Source organism: Anser anser, assembly GCF_964211835.1.
Source record: "Anser anser genome assembly, chromosome: 3".
Classification (NCBI taxonomy): Eukaryota; Metazoa; Chordata; class Aves; order Anseriformes; family Anatidae; genus Anser; species Anser anser.
The window spans coordinates 16331642-16353945 of NC_139722.1; the positions used below are offsets into that span (position 1 = coordinate 16331642).

The following is a 22304-nucleotide window of genomic DNA, read 5'->3' on the forward strand; positions in this document are numbered from 1 at the left end:
GATATTACTTTTCCGAACTTCTCAAGGTTTCCAGGAGGCTGAGAACAATCCCATTAACCACTCCTTGCTTCCCACCAGCACCTCTGACCAAACAGCACAAGTCTGTTTTGTCTGGAAATCTGGAAGAGATCCGGAAATCTGGAGGAGACCCGACACGTGCCAAGACGCTCGCATCCCCTCCGAGCCCTGGGGAAACCTCAGATTTGGGCCAGGTCTTCCCCACTTGGAAGGTAAGAGAAGACGCAGGTGGGTGAAAATCTGGCCTGTCTGCACCAGACCCACCTCGCTCCAAATTTCGGAGTGTGAGAATGAAGTCTCCTCCTTACTCTTGGCATTGATGAAAATCTCACCCCAGCTCTGCGTCCTGTTTCCTCCTGCTGTGTTTCTTGGTTGTATATGAGAGGTTGGTGGGAACATGCAAGGAAACGAGGAGGCAATATTGGTTATAGAGCCTGTTTAGTATGCACTGCTTTCTCCCTATTAAATTAACCTTATACCCTAATCACATCATCTCTCAATCTCTCTTGTTACCATAAACCAAACAGATTGAACTACTCATGGGTAACGACTTTTTTTCCAAGCCCTCGTATCATTCCTGTGGCTCTTCTCTTCACCCCTTCTGCATTGTGCATTCCCAGGAGCAATTTCAGCCTCTCAGCATGAGCATCCTTGGCTTCAGCTTCACTTTCGCATCCCACTCCAGTTTGATAACTCTAAGTCAGAAGGTTCACGGTTTTTGCATTTTGCCTCTGCGATTAAAAGCTCCTCATGACGGGGGGCGAAATTACGGGGCGCTGCCTTCATTTGGAATTACTGAGCTGATCTTCACTCTTCACCTGGTGCGAATTAATCTCTCAGGAGCCCTCTCCGCTCAGTGCTCTTCACTCACTGCAATCGCATCTCAACAGCTCCTGCCACGGCGAGGGAGAGATGCAAATCTGCGGCAAGAGGTTTCAGGAATCCTGTTCTGCCGCTGCGCTGAGCGCTGTCCCACCCCGTACGGAGCAAAACTTTCTCATGTAAATGCTCGCACACACGAGTTTGTTACCCGTCTTCTGCAGGCATTTTCTCGTGCGCCGAGGCGATCGCAGGAGCAGTGAGCAGGACGGCAGGGACTCCAGCCAAACCCACGGCTCGCTTTAATTCCGATTGGTAGTCAGAGAAACGCTTGGCAGCATCCAGCCAGCTCTATTTTTAATGTCGTGTTTACATGTGTAATGACCGTGTGCACGTAATAGCTGTCCCCCTCCCTGCTCCACCCAGCGCTTGCCAGCCTTGCTTACCGTAGCTTAAAGCAGACATGCCTTATGGCCATTCTGGCATCTGCCGTGGCATAATCCAGGGAAAGCACCTTGGCCATTACACATGCAAATGCGCCAGCTATCAGGAATATTATTTTCATAGATTTTTCGCAGATAATTTGTCCTGTTTGTCCCTCACCATCCCAGAGACACGTTTAGGTTGGGACACCGGGTGAGGGGAGACACCAAGAGGGAGGTGGAAATGCCGCTGTGAGCGTGTCCCACCCCATTTCGGGTGTCCTTCCCCCAGACCCCATGCAGGAGGGGCACCGCCACGCTCCAACCCCTGCCACCAGCAGCACTCAGCAGCAGCACCCAGCTCTAGGGCCAGCATCCCCTGGCAGCTATCTCCAGCTCCGCACTGAAGACCTGCTCCTGAAGACCTCCTGCAGACGCAGCAGTCAGCGCCGTGCCCAGGCAGGAGCTTTCAAACAAACACAACACAAACTGCCTTAACGGCAGTGGAAAATTAGGCATAATATACCCCAAAATCGTGGGGTCCTGTGCCGTACAAAGCTTCCATTGAGCAGCCATCAGGGCATGATGAAAAGCAAGATTTAGCATTGCTGAGGATGTCTGCAGCAAAGACATTTTCCAAACCTGTAGCTGCCAGCTTTGCTGGGAACATTATTCATGGAGCTGTGGTCAGTGCAATATTGAGTTTTGGACATCCTAATAGGAGCAGCCATTTGCTGTGCCTGCTTCTTAATGAGGTCTCCTGGGATTCAGGCGTACAAAGAGTGGCTGCTTGGCTCCTCGTGGCAGCAAGGACAGCCCAATACCCTACCTGCTGCAAAGCACAGGGCTTGTCCAACCACAACAATTCAGGTTCTGCCTTTATTTTGGATGCTGCCACCAGGGCTGGAGGGGCTGAGGGTACAACAGCGCTGCTGAGCTGGGCTGCAGAGGTGGGAACGGCATCTGGGGCTGGCAGCCTGCTCTCCGGGCACATTGCCATAGAGTATGGGGTCTCTGAACCATGGGCGACCCACGCCAGCCCCGTATGGCACTCGCACATCGTCAGCACCCCATCGCAAACACCATCCATTCCCACTCCGAAAGAGGCCCGTCCTTTGCTCTAACCCGTGCTGCCACCCATGCAGCAATGAGCACCCAGAGCCCCAGTGCTGCGTTATGCTGTAGTAAGCTAAACAGTTAGGACTGAAATCAGCTTTAAGTTCTTGATGCAGCATTTGTGCCCTTATTTATTATTAACTTGCACTCTAATTCCCGACGCACCAGGCTCAAAGCGAGTAGGAGTTGGTAGGAAACCAGAGCCAACACTCGTGTTTATTTTTCCCACAAGAGGGGAAACATCCCAGCCATTCTCCTGAATTATAAATTGTTCTTGTGCTTCTTGCTGAGCTGGAATAATACGACGGAAGGATGGAGGAGCAGGGTAGAAAACACCAATCTATCAGCCTGTTGTGGTAGGAGAGCTTCGTTGTCTTCCTGTGATGAGCTGTAGGGACCACAGGTATCAGCACCACGGTGCTGGGACATGGCACAGGAGCTTGGAGGAAGCTGAAGTGACCGCATTCGTTCTGCTCGCCGTGGGCTGCTGTATTCCACCTGCTGGCCAGGAGGTTATAGCACATGTGCTCGGGAATATGATTTCTTTAGGGAACGAATTCCATTTTCCATAATAGACTCAGCCCTCGTGAAGTGTGATGCTCATCCACAGTGCTTTATAAATAATAGCTGCCTCGCTGACCGGTTGTGCTACACGCAGCCCCGTTTCATCGCCAGATGGCTGATGGAAAAGCTGGTCCTATTTTTATCTTCTGCGTTGCCCATGCGAAGCTCGCTGCCTAGCCCCTACTCCTCCTTCCGAGCAGTTCTTCACCAAAAGAGACGCTCTGCGAGGGGGACTGCTCACGTAACCACTGTTAACGGAGAGGAGCAGAGGGTTTCCTGGTATTTCTGTGAGCAGATGGAAACAGGGACGGCATGGGAACTAGCTGCTGCCACGCTTCTGCTCGTGAGCGAAGACCAGGACAAGGCCTGAAGTGCCGAGCCAAGGCGTACTGCTGATCCCACGATTTTCTAGAAATTTTTGTGGGTAATATCGCTTGTTGTGTCACTAAAGGTATTCAGGAACATTTTGATACGGCCCAACCTGTCATTATCCTCCCAGGGCAGGGTACAGGAAATGAAAATGTCAATTAGCTGCTGGTTAATTACGCCTTCTATTAGTGAAGCTCTTTCTTTCCCATGCACGAAATGGCTTCACACCAAATGAATCCCTGCTCTAAGCCTCCGTGGAAGCATGAAAGTGACCAACAGCTGGATGAGCTCCAGCCACACGTCCTGACATCTGCTGGTGGCCCCACCAAACACCCCCAAGCCGCGCTACCTAGAGCAGGCAGTGGCTTAAGCAGAGCACACCTGGGCTGGATCAACAGACCCTAATGCTGTCACCTGTGTGAGAAGGTCACTCCAAAAGTCCCTTCACCCAAGAGGGTTTGTGCTTGGTCAGCTCCAGCAGAACTCGTAGCAGAGTGCTTCACGCTGGAAAAAATGTGGTTTTTTTTTTTCTTCTTCTTTTTTTTTTTTTCAAATACACAACTAGCCTTAGGGAAAAAGCCATGACTCAAAGTGTAGCGTTCCTCCCCCCAGAACTTTAAAACAATAACGAGACTGTGTTTTCGTGGGCAAGCAACAAGAGCTGCTCTAACGCAAAGTGGATGGAAGGGGAGCGTTAATTCAGGAGGGCGGCAGAGCTCGGCAGCTCCCCACGTCCCCTCTGCTCCGGGGTGCTGGCGGCTGCCCAGCTCTGTGAGCAGAGAGAGAAGCTGGGAAAGGCACCAGGTATTTTATGCACGGAGGATGTCTGGAATCTCAGCCCAAAACCTTCTTTTGAAATGAGGCTGGAAGCTCTGCAGCTTCTTCTTCACGAACCTTCATACATCAAGGTTCACATCCCCTGATTCCAGCCACTGAAAATGGAGGTATCTTGTCAGAATATTTTTTGGAGAAGGAGAGACAGGACAAAGACTTTAGCTAGTAATTACGAATGTAAATTAACTCGTGGGCACTGTGGATTGTTAGGGGCTTTGGCTTTGCTGCCATGACCCACATGGAGCAGGGAGGTTAATGTGCATTGGGGCAAAACCATGTCATTCCGAAACAACGCATTGTTGGCCAAAATGGGCTCTGTCAATGCAACTTTTTAATTATTTTTTTTTTTTGCTTGTTATACTAAAAATTTTGAAAGAAAATCCCAGTGCTGCTCTTCAAGAGAGGCTCTTAGAGAATCAGATTTTGCTCCGTGGGCTTGACTATGCAGGCCGTCCCACTGAAAGGCCCATTTATGAAGGCGGGCAACAGAATTGTGCTTTTCTTTGAGACGGAGACAAGGCGTCCTCCACATTGTAAGGGAAATGTCATCGGCAGCCCAGTGAAAGTATCTCTGTGTAACCCTTTGGAGCAAAAGCAATTAAGTGCAAAGCTTGCATCCCTGAAGATAAAGTCCCCAAAGACTTCCTCAGCTAATAAAACCTCTACATCAAAATAGATTTGGAAGGAACATCCTGTTAACCACTGTAACGTTGCAGGGTGAAAGCCCGCTGCCTTTTTTTCCTCCCTCTTCTGTTTTCTCCTGTGGCAGATGAAGCATTTCACAATACTTTAAAACATAATTAAAATCCAGAGCTGTGAGGACTGAAGGCTTATAATGAGTTATTGTGCAAATGGGTGTGGAAAAGTCTCATGGCCTCTTCCTAACAGCCGGGCTCGTGCTTCATTACGGCCCCTGCAAGGTTTAATTTGTGAGACCGGTGCTGGGATGCTGGCGAGAAGGGAGCGAGCAGCCGGGCAGGGAGCAGCCTTGCACCTCGGAGCATTTCTGCGGGGAAATGGCCAGCAAAGCAAAACGGCTCGCTCTGGTTAGCAGGAGCTACACCCCGATCTCGCCCTCGGAAGGGGGAATTTCCTCCTCGCCGGCCAAATCGGCGGCTCTGACTCAGCAGAGCAGCAGGAAGCAAACAGAGGGGAAGAGGGCAGGGAGGAAGGCAGGGGGAGTCTAGGAAGGATCCTACGTGATTTTCCAGGCTGTAGGAGGAAAAGGCAGGAGTTCAGCGTGGCTCCCGTCTCCTCCCCTAAATAGCTAAACCCGATGAAAACACCCAGCAGGACGGCGGCCGGGGCACCGCGGGACGGGGAAGGGCCAGTCCCAGCGACTCCCTGCCCTCTGCTTGCACAGCAGCTCCGCAGGCCCAGCCTGCGAATGGCAAGGGGGTGAATCACCGTGCTCCTACGCCAGATCTGGAGCTCTTATCACTTCTACGCTGACAAGGCCAGCGGTGCTGGGGAGGTCACCCCAGATCTCCAGCAGCCGGAGACCAACAGGACCACCCGAGCCTCACGAAACAGAGCTGTGGTGGCAGCTCAGCCTCCCAAAAGGCAGAGATGGAGCTGAAGATGTGACCAGTTGGCTCTGGACAGGAACAAGTTGGAGCAAAGACCACGTGGCATTTAAGAGACACAGCACGAAGGGACAGGGCTTAGTGACGGGACCCTGTAGGTCAGGCTGATGGTCGGACTTGATGATTCTGAAGGTCTTTTCCAGGCTGGATGATTCTACAGTTCCGTGACTATATCACTTCCATGCTTTGCATTAGCTTTTCCTTTGTGTTTGCCCAAGCAACCGAATGATTATAGCGCCGGTGGTATTTGCAGGCTGCTGACAGATCCGTCTGCAGCTGGTGCTGGCAGCACGCTGGTGCACAGCACGAGCAGAGCTGGAGCCCACGCCGAAGCCTCCCCCGGCCGGGCATTTCCCTGGGAGGCTTACTTAGGGAATGACTCATGGCAAATAAACAGGCAGGGGAGGGAGTTAAGCGTCCTCAGCTTTTCTGTGACTGAGCTGGTAACCGCGGGGCGAGGAACCCAGCCCCAGCACCCTCGTGCCCTGCGACACCCAGCGAAGCTGGGGCCACCCACATCCTGGTCTGCCCCACAGATCCTGCACTGAGCGGATTATGGGGAGGGGGTATCCTAACACAGCAGCCCCAGCGTTTGCCCTAGGTCCCCTAGAAACACTGGAGCCCTGGTGATACATGACACAGTCCCAACACTGGCCAACATCTGGATGGTGAACACTGGTGTGCTCGGGGCACGGCTGGGTTTTCGGTTTTCTGGCACATATCTCTGAGTGCTCCAGCAGAAAGCTGGCCCTGCTCCTTCTTGCCTACCTCTTCCCACTCTCCTAGGAGCTCTGGATGTGGCACATTACACAAGAAAGGTCAGGTATTTTCTTTTTTTTCTTTTTTCTTTCACAGCGCCTTCCCTCTAACACCGCCCAAGCTCGGGACTGGAGTGCTGCAGCGATTTCCAGCACCATGCACAAAGCCACTCCCAGTTACACCAGTAGCTGGATGCCACACACTGGGGCATCTGGGGCAGTGTCACACACCAGGCTTTTTAGCAAGGATGCTCCCAGGGGTGCCGGGGTTTGCTTCTGCCAGAGCTGTCCCAAATGCTTGCATGCAGTCCCTGGAGCAGCAGTTGGCTGCATCACAAAAGCACTCATCATTAGAAAAATCAATTCTCTGTGTGTTTAACCAGCAAGGCAGATTACGTGAGTCAGTACGGTGGCACTGTTAGCCCACAGTGTCACCATCTACTGCACCTGCCAGCACTTACCGTGTCCCTCCCAGCCCTGGACTTTGCTCTCGGGGAAATCCTGCACCTAACACAGGGTGTTTGCCCTGCAATAAGGAAATAGCGTTGCGATTTTCTTTTCCTCCTTTTTCTTTTTTTAGCAGCCCCATGCTGTGGGGCTGACAAAGGGCCGATTGTGCCCGGTGACACATTTCCAGAAGTTTCGTTCTGCCCAGCAGAATGAGCTGAGCTGTGCTGTGTCTTTAGCACCTGCTCATCAGGGTGCCAGGTTAATAACCCAGCAATCTTGCTGCCCAGACTTTGGAAACAGAAAAAAAAAAAAGTCTTTCTGCGTGCGTATGGCCATTTTTTGTCGTGCCTAGCTCCAGCTGCACGTGATCCAAACGCACCCTGTTACTAAAATCCCTTTGCCTGATGATGGATCTGCGGACTCGGTGCTCACGTCCAGCGCAGAACCGAGCCTCGTTGCGCAGGCAGAGCCGGGTCCGCTGCCTCCAGCTGGGGAGCTCTTTCTCTGCCCAGGTGCAGATGGCAGCAGATCTCCTTCCTCGGAGCTAAAATGCATATTCCAGCCCTTCCCAAGCGAGCGCGCTGGAGAGCGACCGCTCCCTGCAGAGAGAGGCTCGGACTCAGCCCCAGCACGTCCTACAAAAGGGCAGAGGAAAGGGAAGGTGGAGGGATGGAGGTGCATCCATCCTGCAGGAAACGGGGGAAAACTCGCTGTAGGACATGCACAAATTCAGCTGAGCAGGGACGATGGGTTTTGCAACCATCAGCTTAAGGAGGGACTGGGCGTGCTGTAAGAGGAGTGGAAGCAGCTTGCTGAAACCTGGGAAGTGCTTCAGAGACAGCCGGCGTCGGTATCCCCAGCATCACCAGCCATGCTCACAGCAGGAAAGGAGCAGTTAGAAACGCGCAGGCTTGGCGCAGTTTTCCTATATGTTGTTTGTTAAGGAGAAAGAAGTGCCACCTACCTAGCACAGCCCACTTTCTTCCCTGCCCTGGCGCACACAGATGCGTTGTTTGCTAATTGCAGATTGCTCGCAAACACAGGGCACTAAATTTAGGCTGGAGTGTTGTTCCTTTGCTCGATAAAACAAACAAAGCAAAGTAATTACAGGAGTCCTGCAAGCGAACACAACAAAAAGTCAAAACAGAGGCAAAATAGCACTTTTCATCTTCAGAGCTCGAGCATCTTTGCAAATCAGGGTGGTTGCCTGCTCCTTAGAGGCAGGAAAACTGCACTCAGAGCCCTGGCAGGATGAGGAAAGCCTTCCACGTTGCTTGTCTCTGTAGCCTGGGCAAGATCTGAAATGGGGATTTCATTTTGAGACGGGTTGTCTTCTCAGTATCTTGTACTTTGAAATATAAATCTTGTATTTTACACGCTTGAAAGCTCTCCACGTCAACCAACAGCCAGACCAGACCCTCCAATCCGACACCAAAAGCCCCAAGCAAGGGAAGCACATGTGCTACCTGCTCTCTGGACGTGGTGCTGGGCACCCTGCTCTGGGTGGCCCTGCTGGAGCAGGGGCTGGGCCGGGGGCCTCCAGAGGTCCCTGCCCACCTCAGTGCTCTGATTCTGTGATGCTGTGGCACATCCCCACACCCGTGCTAGCCCTGCCAGGCTGGTCCTTACCCACTACCAAGAAACACGTTTTTATTCTCACCCCTTCAAACCGGTGGGACTGACCTGCGGCCGAGCTTTCCAGCACCCAGAGCAGAAACAACTGATGGCAGTGCACAAGATGCTGAGATTTTGGTAAACTGGTTCAGCCTCAGAACCAAATTCTGCCTCCCCTAATGCATCTAAAGCCCAGATCTTTTCTCATCATCTGCCCTTTGCTTCCCTCTTGCTCCTGCTGGTGGCTGCGGGTCCCTCACATTCAATAGCAGCACAGGTGCTGGGGGGCAGCGAGGGCTGCTGAGAGAGGTGAGCTGGGAGGCCTGGAGGGCAAAAAAGGGGAGGGGATGAGGGGTGAATGCACATTAAATTGGGGCTGAAGGGAAGGGACATACCACACCTGGGCCAAAACTTTGTAAAATTGGCTGCAGCTGTCACTTGAGCTTGCTTTGTACAGAGCAAAATGGTCGTCTCCCTCCATAGGCTCCTAAGAATGCCTTCGCTTGCACAGGGCTTTTTAAACACAATTATTTCCCCAATTAGCAAATCGGGATGAGCACATGGGAGGCAGAATGCTTCACCGTTTGTTTCGCAGTGACTCCAGACCCCAGAGGGCTGCAGGTGGGGAGCAGGGGAGGTGCAGGGGGGAGCGAAGGCCAGCCCTGGCCCCTGCAGGCGCCAGCACACAAGGACGCTCGGGGATGTCCCCAGGGTCTCCACGGCAGGAGCCCCGCTAGCACCTGGCTCCCCTCAGCGCAATTTATTGATTTTTCAAGGTGTACCTGCCTAATCACCTCAGTGCCCAAGGGGACAAAGCTCCTCGTGTGACGGAAGGGGAAGGTTAAAAACTCCAGCGGGCTCGGTGCCGTGCCCACTGCCCTGGGGGGCCTGTCCCAGTGCCTGACCACCCTCCGGGCGCAGAGCCTTTCCCTGACACCCAGCCTGACCCTGATCCACGGGGTCTCACTGGACGCTGTCCTCAAACTCTTCTTGCTCAGGGGAGCACGACGCCCACCGCCTGCCGGGCCCTGCAGGCCGCAGAGCCATACCTGATACGTGGCAGCGACTGCCTGGGGGCTGGGTTGCCCTTAAATTTGAAGCACTGGTGGGCAACGTGAGTTTCGAGGTCCCTGGGAGCTGAACTCAGCTCATTCCTCACCCCAGAGCCAGTGGGATGGGCAACGTGGGACCCAGCAAACCCAGCTCAGCCCTGCTGGGGCTGGGGCTTCGGCTTCAACCCCGAAACGCTTGGTCCGAGGGGACACCCCCAAGGCACAGAGCTACCTATGGAAGTGCTGAGTGAAACAAAGGTAGGGTTAAAGAACTAAACAAGTAATGGAAACTGCAGATGGCAATGAGGGGAACAGGCCCTACTCTCATGCTGCTTGTTTGGGACATGCTGGGGTGCAGGACCGTCCCTCTGGAGCAGGGCACAGCAGGTACCGTGGAGCTGGTGCTCTGGGAGACTTAGGAAAAACCTTTCCTTGCCTTTTCAGCAATGAGGTTTGCTAGAAGCCAACACGGTTTCCTTTCCCCTTCCCCATTCCTGGTTTTCAGCCTCTCACCTGCTGAGGGGTGCTGAGGGGTGCTCTCGCAGGGAATATTGTCCCGGCCGTGGAAAACCATGTGAGCTTTCTGCTCACACATTGCCTTCCTGCTGCTCCTCAGGAAACAAGCACAGAATACAAAGGCTGCTTTGCATTTACGTTGGCAGTTATCAGAGGCAGACAGAGCACCTTTGATCCCAAAGCATCGCGGCACGGCTGGGCGAGAGCGCCCGCGGAGTGCCAGCCCTCTTGGCTGGCGCTGCGGCGGGTGGAGTAAGCGAGGCAGGGGATCCTCGAATGCATTCCTGCTGCATTTAGTCCTTGTTCACATCGTGAATCACACACCCTGTTACAGGAGATAGCACGCCGGGCTGCTCTGCCAAGTAATGATGCAGGAGACAGCACACAGCCAGCCCCGTGGTGACTCACCGGCAGGTAGGGCTTTGAGCAGGGAGGAAAAAAACCCTGCACGTTTCCATGGGCTCTGCACCGCCACCAAACAAACACAGAGTCTGGTCCCTCGTGCTGCTGCTTGTCTGCTGAGCCCCGCGACAGGCAGGGAGAGGAGTGTGGTGCTCACAAAAGCCTGCAGGAGATGCGGAGGCTGGAGAGAAGAGAGGATTTGGGGGCTTGTAGTGCTGCCTCCCATCTCTGCCTTTGCTTTGTTGCTCCAAGCTGCCAGGTGATGCACAGACTGAGGGAAGGAGAACGCTCTGCGTAAAGCTCTGGCAAAACTACGGCTGGCTTTGCAGTGTGCCTGCAGGTACTGGGGAGACGCCTGTGGACACAGAGCATCCGAAATGGTGACCCACCTGCCAGCCATGCACGTGATGGGCACAGGCAGCACGGGACATCAAGGCAGCCCGCCTTTCCTTTGCTGAGAGAAAGTTTTGGGGCAGTGGGGTTTATTCACGTCACGCTTCAGAGAGGAAAAGCCCACCTGGAAAAGTGCCATCAGAGGTGCTTTCACAGCCCACGCCCATGCTGAGCTTGGAAAATGCAGAGCTTGGAAAAATAATAATAATAATAATTCTTTTTGTTTCCCTGACACAAAAAACTGGGTACTTGGAGAAGCGATGCAGAAGAAAGTTTCTTGTAAATTGATTTTGCTTAGAGTGAACGGCGAAGCAAGGATAGAGAGGTGTTTAACAAGGCATTGCTTCTGCTGTGCTCAGCCCTTCCAAACGCAGCAGGATGTCAGCACGCGGTGCTGACCTCTCTCCTGGCTGGCAAGGAGAGGGTTGGTGCTCTGCTTCATGCACGTATCCAGCAGCTCCTTCACTGGGCCAGCTGCACAGAGTGCTTTCATGCTTAAAGAATTAGAAAAAAGGAAAAAAAATAATCATTCAAGCAGTATAAGTAATGAAATTATATAATTTTCCCAAATTTTGGTGCGAAAAACATCTTTTCCCCTAGGCTTTCAAAACTCCCAGGAATTTTCCATCCCAAGGGGTTCACTTTCATCGCCCAGCACTGTGCATTTGTGAGCAACGACACCTTCCAGTGATGTAGGCGATGCCTGGCCCCAAACCAGCCCTGCTCCTGCAGCCACACGAGTATTTCACCTGGTTGCCTTCCCCCAGCATCGCCTAGCCCGTGGCTACCAGCACGGGCAGCTCACACCCCTGCTGAGCTATTTTGCCAAATCTTATTCAAACAGAGCTCGTGGCAGCGACTGCCGAGCCTTGCCAGAAAGGGATGGGAAAGTCATCCTCGTTTCCATGGCTACTGTGCAAGGGCAACCGAAAACGAAGATTTCTGGTAGGGCTCCTGGAGGCTCCCCCCTGCAGAAGGGACTCACAGACCCTGCAGCACCAGGGTCCCATCCCTGGCCTTGCAGGGAGGAGGAGGATCGCCATGAAAAAAAAAAAGGAAACAAACAAAAATACACATTTGTGACCGAACAGGGATGCAAACTTTGATTTTTATAAAAAAAAAATAATAATAATAAGCATTACACAATGGATAGGAAGGCGAGGACACAGCTTGACTAATGACCCTTGTGTGCTGCACAGTTCACTTCAGATTTTTTACCACAAGAGACAAAAAATCAGCAAAATCAGGCAAACCCAGAAAATGCCAGTGCCTAACGTTTATGTGCCCTGGCACTTGCTCCCAGGTCTGTGTTTTCCCCCAGTTCCCAGCCATGACCGGCACTTTTAGGAAACCACGCTCGTTTGTTCTGCACCAGGCTGCTTGCCACTCTCTTCTTTAATTATTAATGGGTTTTAATGTCATAAAAGAAAGATGTGAATATTCATCTTGATGCTACGCAGAGCACTTAAATGGTCCTTGGAGGCAGCTTTTTTTCTTGGGAGGAGCTTTGATTATGGTGGTTGATGGCAAGAAGCTTTGCGAGGAGGTGGTTGGGCTTGGTAGAGTTTGAGCACTGGTCGAAGCCGTGGGGACTCCGGGTTCATGCTCCCAGCCTCGGCTCCGTGGCCACTGATTTTCATTCTGGGGACCCTATGGCTAGCTGACCTTAAAAGCTCTGTGGTCCCTCGGGGGTCAAAAATAGGGAGCACACCAAGGACCAGACCCACAACTCAACCGGGGAGTGGAAGCACTTTATGAGCAGAAGCTGGCACGAGGCAAGAAAACAGGGAGTTAAGTGAATCCTAAAGACAACATCAATATAAGCTGTGGCTTGCCTCGATTTTCTTTCAATAATATCTACCATCATTTAGTAATTGTATGTACACACAGGCGCACGAAATACGAAGTGGTGGGATGCAGAGTTTCCTGGCATGGGCTTCGGCAGATGCATTACTCGCGGATGGAAGAGGCACAAGTAAGCTGCTCTGCTCGTCCCTCGTGAGTGCCAATAAAACCTTCATACTGTGCCATTAAGCACTCACGCTCAGCCATCTGGACTGCAGAAAAGCTAATTTGGGCATATTTTAAACACATCAGTTTAGAAACTCGGGCGCATGAGCTACCTGGTTGCCCAGAGGCCAGCGTTGCAGGATTTGGAAAGCAATGACAAAATGCACGGCACCTGAAACGGTGCATTTTCTGAGTCCTCCACCTCAGGCTCATGCAAAGCCCCTATCAGCTCTGTTGTGTGCTGAGAAGCCATGGATTGTCCCATTTTCGGTGGGTTAGTGCTCCTTTTACAGCCAAATCTGCATGATTTGTCTCTGCTCTGGACAAGTAGCCTAATGTCTTCGTTAGGTCCTTGTCTGCAGCTGGTTTTAATGCCTAAAGGTTGCTCTTTCCGCTGGCTTGGGACTTCTTCCGTTGACCAACTCATCCCTGCCTTAAGGAGAGCTGCAGCTGAAGGACCCTTCCCAACGAGGGCCATTAGCACCTGCAGAGTAATAGCTGTGCACACGTGTCTTTTGGGGAAAAAACACACTGAAAAGGATGGAATGTACCCGTAAAACAGCCATGCCTCCAGAGGAAAAGTGTTTACGTTCACATATTGAATATGTTTACTAAACAAAAGAATTTTGAAGAATATTTGAGCTTAGCAGAGTTTACTACATATCTTCATAGAAGCATTTTAACGAAGTAGAAATAATTGTCCAAATAAAATGTTATGACTTTCTCTTCTTCTAACTTCTTTTCAACAGCATATTTTTCCTGGTATTTTTCAGTTCAAACCCAAGTATCGGCTCTCACTGGCTTCCTCTGTGCAACAGTTGTGTTTTTGATACAGCTCTGTGCTGACTTTTCCTTGGCAAGGCTCAGCACTTCCCTCCCGTGTCGGAGACTTACTTCTTTTTGTAGGATCAGAAAAAGTCGCAAGGTGCTGGGTTGCTCTCGGTGCCGCCAGGCATCACGGCCTCAAAAGGCAGCCCCGAGGGCTGGTACCTGCCCTACCGAAAGTGGCTGGGATGCTGCAGTGAGATCAGTGCATACGTGTGGGTAAACACCAGAATAAACTGCCAGAAAGGTTGTTGCCTGAGGTGCGTAAGGAAGCAGCAATAACGGGTAATAAGCTGCCTCTTATTAGATCTGCTCCCATCCTGAAGTTACGATTAAACCAAGGGGTAAGTCACAACCTCATGAGACGTGATGTCGTGCTTTGCCAGTGGACTTGGTTTCTGCCTTTGCAGGCACTGATGCTCTTGGCCACGGTGCTGGAGGAGCACGGTGGGCACGGGCAGGTCCATCTCCAGGATGAGACAGGCGGGAGGTAGGAGAAAAGTCTTGCAGCAGGTAGGAGAAAAGCATTGCAAAGTGAAAATTTGATTTTTTTCTCATTCATTCTTTCAAGAAGTTCTTTTATTTTGTGGTGGTCACTCTACCATCCGAAGTCCATCTTTTGCTCAGGCCAGGTAATTATAATTTGCTGTTTCAAGCTGAACCTTTCCAGCAGCACCCAGGGAAGGTCTAATCCAGCCCAGGCTGAGACGGGCAGATCTGGGCTTGTCTGCACTAGAAACTGAGCTGCTGTAACCACATCAGTGCAGCTAAAAGCATTCACCCTCCAAGCATGGACACGCTTCCCTGAGCGCGAAGGCACTTGCATACCAGGAGAAGATGCAGAAATAAATTACCTCTGGGTTTTATGCCCCAGGTGGGTGGAGGAGCCCTCAGCGACTGGTGGAACACCTGGACACAAAGTGGAACAGAGACCCAGGCCATGAACCCACGGTGAGGTCCCCATGCACCAGCATCCTTTGGCTCATCTCTGCCTTGGAGGCACTTCGAGCACTGGGGGATGCAAAGTTGCTGTGGCTGCCCTCAGGCTGGGAAGGGGAGGCTGTGCTGCATAGTGGTCTTGCCCCAGCGAGAGCCCTCATCACTCGGGGATGCTTGTGCTGGGGGAAGCACGCAAAAAAGGCCTTTGAAGGTCAGATAAATGGCTTATGAGATGCTCGTGTAGCATCTGACCAAGGCTGCAATATTCAGAGAGTGACCTTGAAAACAGAGGCATGACAATGGGTCAAAACTTCCAGTACAGAAAGCACTTCCTCAGCTTGTTTTTTATTTTATTTTATTTTTTTTTTTCGGATGTGTAAAATCTGCCTAAGGAATTTGGAAGGTCTAGGGCAGAGCATTAGCACGTTGTCATCCTAATTACACAATAAAACCTGCCACAGTGCAGCCAGAATAACCATTTATGGAGTGAGCTGAGGCTGAAAAAAATGTTGTTTACAGCTCAGTGCCTACTCTGCCTGAAAATCACCCAAAGAGAGGAAGGAACTGGGAGAGGAGTCATTTGGTGATTTAATGTTTATTTAATCTTGTTACTAATCTTTAATATTGTTATTAATCTTATTTAAGAGCATGAAATGGGTATTTCTGTCTCCATTCAAGAGGATTCAGCATTTGGTTCCTGTGGCTCCCTGCAGGCGCTGCCGGGGGGTTTGGCATGCAGGTGGCACCGTGTCCCAGGTGTCCCCAGCAGTGTCACAGCGGGTGGCAGGGAAAGCCACCCCTTCTGGCTGCCGGCTGCGGGCAGGTGGGGAAAGCCCGTGGGAATGGGGCACATTGACGTCTACAGTGGTAGCGGAGAGGTGGAGCGGGGAAAACTCATTTTAAATGAAATATTTCAGCAGAATCATTTCATTAGTGACTAGGTAAGGGACGTGACTCCATCTTGGTGACGGCCTTAGGAGCAGTGCATTGTGGAAGGAGCAGATCCCAGTTGTCTTCTCCATCTCCAGCCCTTTGGACATCCACACACTCCTGGTTCAGAGGAGGGTGGCGGCAGAACCACCTCTGCGTGCCCGCAGAGCTCCGGTGACAGCAGCGTGCTACCAGCGTGGATTGCACCACTGCTGCAGTCAGAGCCACTCACAAGCTGATCCCTGTGCAATCAGGAGCAAGGCCAGCAGCTAAAGAAATCATCTGCTTAACCTGTTTATTTTGGTTACTTGAAAGACATCGGTGACTTATTTCAATTACCAGAGCGGTACCTTATTCAAATTACTGAAGTTAATGATATTTACCTCTTACATGAAGTAATGTTCTCCATTTCCAAAATGAATCGCACGTTTGGGCTAACTGACCCTCGCATCGCCTTTGTAAGGTGAATAATTGTGATCACTGCGGAGTAACAACTCGCTAGGGGAGATAGCAGCACGTGGACGTAGCACGACATCCCTCATCCCTCTCTGCCCTCCCTGCTGCTTTCCTCCTCGCCCACCTTGGCACCTCCCAGCACACCCACCAGCCTGAGGGCCCTGGGGATGCCTCTTTTAGCCCTGCTTGTTCAAAGCTTAGCACAGCACAAAGCCAGTTCATGAGGAACAAAAACCTTCACCTGGCCTCCTCAGGTCCCTGCCTCTGGGGCCCCTGAGTCAACCTTGTCCTCCTCGTGGATCCCTCCTGCAGGGACAGGCTGTCTTCCATGGCCGGGGGACTTCTACGCTCTCTGGTACCAGGGGAGAGTTGTTCTGCCGCCTCCTGAGACCATTTTCTGCAAAAATCAATGCAAGTATAGGAGCCTTCCCAACTCTTCCCCATCTTCTTTAGAGCTGAGCAGGATTATTCGGTCTTATTTCAAAAGCTGGAGGAAGGGCAATACTAGCATCATATACATGAAGAAACACACTGTTATATGAGGAAACACCAACACAATGCTGAAATTTCCAAAGTGCCCCACAGAATCCTTCATGACGTATTTTTATTTTTTGTTAACTTTCTAAAGACAGCATGGCTTTGGCAGCCATGTGCTCCATGCCATTGCTCTTCCTTGGCAAGGTGGACTTTGCTGGCAAGGGGAGGCTTCATGACTGCCAAAGAGCTTTGTCCCCAGAGATGCCTTCTGAGCTCCAAAAAGTGTAAGCTGACGTGTGCTCCAGGAGGGTTGTCCCACACTGCAGATGCTGCATTGAGCTGGAGGCCCAAACCCTCCCCATCCAGGCCTGTGCCCCATCAGCGGTGGGACGCATCCATGGCAGCCCCCTGGCCATGCCACACGGCCCTCTGACCAGCAGCCTAAGCCCTCCCTGGACTCAAAGGCAGCTGAAACAGAGGTGCACGTTTGTGGAAGAGCTTCGGGATGGCTTTCAAGCACTGTGCATGTCTGATGGCAAGAAGCAGCCTGATAGCAGCTCCAGAGAACGTGATTTATGAAAGCCCCGCAGGGACAGAGAGCATGTGGGAAACAGAAAGCTAAAAGCCATTATCTCCGTGCCTAATGCCGTTACTTAGCAGGCAGTTTCCCTTCTTCCGATGCTATTAGCGCCCAGGTAATGCCAGGAGGATGAACCCCTTTTTCACATGGGGTAATTAATCAGAATACCCAAATAAGCAGGCAAAAGCACACAAAGCACATGCACACACACACAAAAACGTGCACACATGCACCCTTGGTCTTTGCCCAGAAGGAAAATGCCACCTTGCACCAGAGGCCAATTACATAATTATATCTAGATGCATTTTCTTCACGAGTAAATTCTTTTTTTCTTTCCTTTTTTTTTTCCTGCTTTTGTGTTTACTTTTATGGCTACCTCTGCATTAACACAGAAACTCCCTTTTGCTTGCCTTCTATTGGCAAGAGATATGATGGGACATACAGAAACACCCTAGAATATGCAGGTCTATGGGGAAAGAGGTGATATTTGAGTTTAAATGAATAGCAATGAGTTGATGACTGAAAGGAGCACCCTGGATTGTAGCAGCTGTTTAGGGGAGCATTTTGAGCCATGACTGGGGAGAGAGCAGCATCCATCTCTTGGGCCTTTGGTCACCCTACAAATTCACCAGCAGTTGCCTTAGGATACCCAACACCAACACAGTACATGTAGTGAAGGGAAAGGAAGCTTTTTCTCCAAAATATCTAAATATTTTGTCCTGGGGTTTCCACAAGTGATTTTGTGTGGCCAGATCCACGTGTCCTCTGCAGGTTCTGCAGTTCACCCATGCTTGCAGTGGTGAGATGTCCAGGCATGGTCCTGCATGTCCTACCCACCTGCAGGTTGTGTTGCACGTGGCTGTGCCCAGCAGCGTCAGCTTTTGGTCCCAGGCAACAAATCCTAAAGTGCATGTAACCCCCGTGAGACAGATAAAAACAGGTTGCAGGAAGATAACTCACTAAACGGAGTACTGGTGGTTTTACATTAATAAGTAATAGCACATTAGTGGATGGAGGAACTCTCTTCCACTTTAATGAGACAATAGTGGTGTTTTAATAGGTAGAAAGCCCTACTTACCGGGGAGGCCGCAGATGGGGGCTCCGGCTCCCCGTTTCCCCTTGGCTCAGGACTTTGCTTCTCCCTGAGCTCAGTGGGAACACGTCACCACAGCATGAAGACGTGAGCACGTGCCACCGCTCTGCAACGCTGCTGAGATTGCTCCTGGGAACGTGCACATCCTTTCATTAGCCATTCACCCATTAGGCACAGTTTATCGAAAGACACAGCGGCCAGAGGAGCTAGGTGTTTGGGGCAGAGGGCGTAGCCTGATGCTTTTCAACACCACCCTGATGTTCTTGCTGCTCCACCAGGGGCTGGTGTCCCCCTTGGGGCTCCATCCCTGCTGCTGGGCCAAGCCATTTTCAGCCAAACAGCCTTGACATGAGCCCAAGTAGCTCCATGGTGGGTTTTTTGGTCCTTCTTAAAGCCTCACCATGGCCCTGTTGGGTCAACCCTTGTGGTCACAGGCTGGCACTGTGTGCGCATGGGGGAACACCTCCAAAATCTCACCTGCACACTTTAAAGAAGAATTTTTCCAAAGCACATTATCTAGGGTGGACAAACCCTCCAGGTGTCCCCATGATGGGCAGGAGACCCCCTCATTGTTCTCTGTGGGGCTCCTCTTTTTGAAAATGTCAGTGGCACCCAGGGGGCAAACGGGGAACACCCAGTGGTGCAGGTGGCAGTGGTTGTATAAAAGTGCAGGTACACCAACCTTACCATCCCAGACCACAGAAACTGAAATAAATAAAAAAATAAAATAAAATAAAATAAAATAAAATAAAATAAAATAAAATAAAATAAAATAAAATAAAATAACATAACATAACATAAAATAAAATAAAATAAAAAATACTCAGGCCTCAATTTCTAACAGAAAAAAAAAATGTCCTGTCTCAGATTAAAAGCTTGAAATTAGTTCTTTTCCATGGAGCTCTGGGAAAAATTGCAATGATCTTAATTCTTAATTGATGTTTCAGTAATCAGTATTTAATGATCATTGGGACCAAAAGGCTAACTGAAAATCATATGAATTGTGGCTGGAAAGTTACAGCACATAACTGAACGATCTGGCTTGCACCACTGCTTGGGAAAATAGAAAATGCGGACAAAAAAACCCTGCTGGTTTCATTCAATTCTGTCTCAAACCAGCCTGCTAATTTTGTTTTATAGTGTTAGAAGGATTTGCATCCTCAGCATTAGCTACCAAGACGCCAGAAGCTCTGGAGGGGAGGCAGAAGGGGCCTGCTCCTTCCCCAGCACAGCCAGGTGGCAAAGCAGGTGCTGGCCTGCGACAGACCTCACAGACACACAAAACACACTCTGGGGGTGTTTTTTCATTTATATAACACACAATGGCAAAAAAAAAAATAGTAATAATGATAATTGCACAACTTGCTGGCAAGCCGAGATTCCTCCTCCCTGTTCATCCTCCCTCATAAACCCAGCTCACAGGTACCCCGCTGCCGTGCGGCGAGGAGGGGGACAAATGGGGATAAATATAGCTAACAATGCGTCTGACCTGCGGTCTCTGCATCCAGGACTGAATCCCAACTTCCCACAAGTTCAAGGATGGCCAGATCAGAGGCTTCGGTTCAGGCCTGTCTCTGGAGACCTCAGAAACCTGTTTACTCTGCAAAGAGGAAAAACAGGAAGCAGAGACCATTTCAGGCCCTGGGGCCTTTCCTCTCGCTAAGCTGGCATGGCCCGAGGGAGATTATTTTGGTTGCAGGCGCAAACAGTGGGAACCTTCCTCTGCTGCTCCGTTACAGCTTCATCCACGCAGCAGGAGGCCCCTGGTGGGCCAACGCCGTGGAGGAGGCCATTTCCGAGCTGAGCCTGGGGAAACCAAGTGCTGTCCGGGACTCACTGGCACTTAGAGGTAGGTTGTGTGACCTTCCATCCCTTCTGCCCTGAGGTTATCGCCTGTGCTAAGCAAATAAATGACCGAGTGTTTTCTAAGAGGAGAACCGGGCCTTGGTGTGGCCTCTTGCTGCCTCTTGCGTCTTGACTTCCAGGTGGCTCTCATGTTCAGGTTGTTGGGGTGCATCAGCCAGAAAACCCACAAAATACGACAGCGAAGCTGTCTTATTTTCAGAAATGAATTTGCAAAGTACAAACATTTGTCAAAATTGCATGTGAAGGCTAGAAACCGGCAGCGCACAACCTGGCGTAGCTCGTCGGCAAAGCTGTAATTGTAAAGCCCTTGCATCAGGCAGCTGAGTCACCAGATAAAGTGGGAGAATTGGGGATGAACAGCAAGAAAATCCACATTCTTGGCTTAGGGAGATGCAGAGCATTTCTGGTCCCTTCCCTGGCTTCAAGGCTTTGCAAGTAAATAGTCAGCATGAATAATCCATGCATTTCACATAAACTGCTGGTGTAGAGGAGTTTTTGCACGGAGAGGGTTAAGAGATCTGGGAGAAAGCGGCTCAGAACAGTTTCCTTTCAAAGAATCACTGGGTATTAATGTCATGTTCACAAAACCTGGTGTTTCCTTGATTTTAGCACAAATCCACATTTGCTGCTTATTAAGGATTTATCTTCTTGTAGCTGCAAAAATACCAGGGACAGATGCTGAATTGCAGGTAAATACACCACTGTGCGTATTTACGGCCTTGCAGCATGTCTAACTGATGCAAACACTTGGGAAAGCTGGGAGGCTGAAAATTTGTCATTTATTCAATCTGTATGAAAGGGTCAGTGAATACAGTCAAGGAAAAGAAGAACCAGCTCACAGGCTGTGTACCGTCCAGCAGAGAAGTAAATTTGTGCTCAATACATTTCATGACAAGGAGCTCAACCAAGTCAGCTTTCACACTAGTTCACATGATGATATTGTGCTTTTATTCTTTCTCTGCTTTCGAAATACCAGAGGATTTTGCTCCTCTCCCACAGATAATATGCTGGGCACCACTCTTAACAAGACATCTGCTAAATTTCTACCGTGAACATCTCCACGTGTGCAGAGCCCTGTAAGTCTTACAGTTTCACAATATTGGTGCTATGTGTTTCCAAGTACACTCTTCGGAACGTGCTATTTGAAGTGATGATTATTCTGTTTGCAGGGATCCAAGCTTTTCCAACAAACGTGGAGAAAACCCGTTCAAGGAATATGAAAATCCTTTGTAGGAGAAGGAGGTTAGATCTCTGCAAGAATCTTCAGGGAGAGGTGGGCCCATCTGTGTCTTAGCACCGCCGTGGCGAATCAGCGTAATGGGGATTTTTGCCCTCTTTGGAGACCTTCAGAAGCCGCCTGGACGTGGTGCTGGGCACCCTGCTCTGGGTGGCCCTGCTGGAGCAGGGGCTGGGCCGGGGCCTCCTCAGGTCCCTGCCAGCCCCAACCATCCTGTGTGGTTCTGTGCTAGTCTCCAGGACAATCCCAACAAACCACAACTGTCAGTGGGCGAGTGAGGCTTTAAGGCAGACTGACCCAGATTGGTGGTATCTCCTCCACAACCCATCCTGCCCTGCAATCTTCATTTTTATCTGGGAATGTGGCCTCACCCCTTTCGAGCTTATTTGTCAGAAATTCCTGAGAAAGCGTTGTGCTGCTGTGGCATGCCTGGAAAATCCTGTATTTGTCCACGCTAGGAAACCAGTTTCTGAAGTATGGGAAAACGGAGCCCAGGCTAGGAGTGGTTTTACAGTGTGATTAACAACTTTTTTTTTCAGAGAAGCAGCACAGCAGGGTCTTTACTTGGCCCTTCCAACCCTGCCTCTCAAGAATTGCTTGTCATGGAACAGTTCATTTTTTTATTTTACAGGGTTTTTTATCTGCAAAACCATTGTTGAATGGACTATGGCCTCCTGCAGGGCTTGGCTGCAGTGCCAGATCTTCCCAGGACAGCGATGGAGACCTTGGGGCTGCAGGCACACTGGTAGCCCAGACAAACCTTCAGACTGTTTTCCTGAGGAATGGCCTACACTACCTTTTACTATCACATTATAGACATGTTCTTCTCAATTTGTCCATGTTGCTGTGTACCTCAGCTTCAGCAGGTTACCTTTGTTTTCACCATGGAAAGCTCTTCCTTTGGCTGTTACAGTCCCTGAAAAGTGATTTTTCCCTGCCCTTTTGCTTTGATTTGTGATTTCGAGCTGCTGATAATGT

At 50.6% G+C, this 22304-nt stretch overlaps 1 long non-coding RNA gene across 2 annotated transcripts in view; it reads left to right on the plus strand.

Moving 5' to 3' along the window:
* The window catches only part of LOC310898060, a 28118-nt gene extending 6747 nt beyond the window's left edge, over positions 1-21371 (plus strand). For both annotated transcript variants that reach the window (XR_014582931.1, XR_014582932.1), the window contains 2 exons: positions 79-21165; positions 21259-21371. This is a non-coding gene — a long non-coding RNA (uncharacterized lncRNA). The remainder of the gene's footprint in view (positions 1-78; positions 21166-21258) is intronic.
* Positions 21372-22304: the final 933 nt, after the last annotated feature.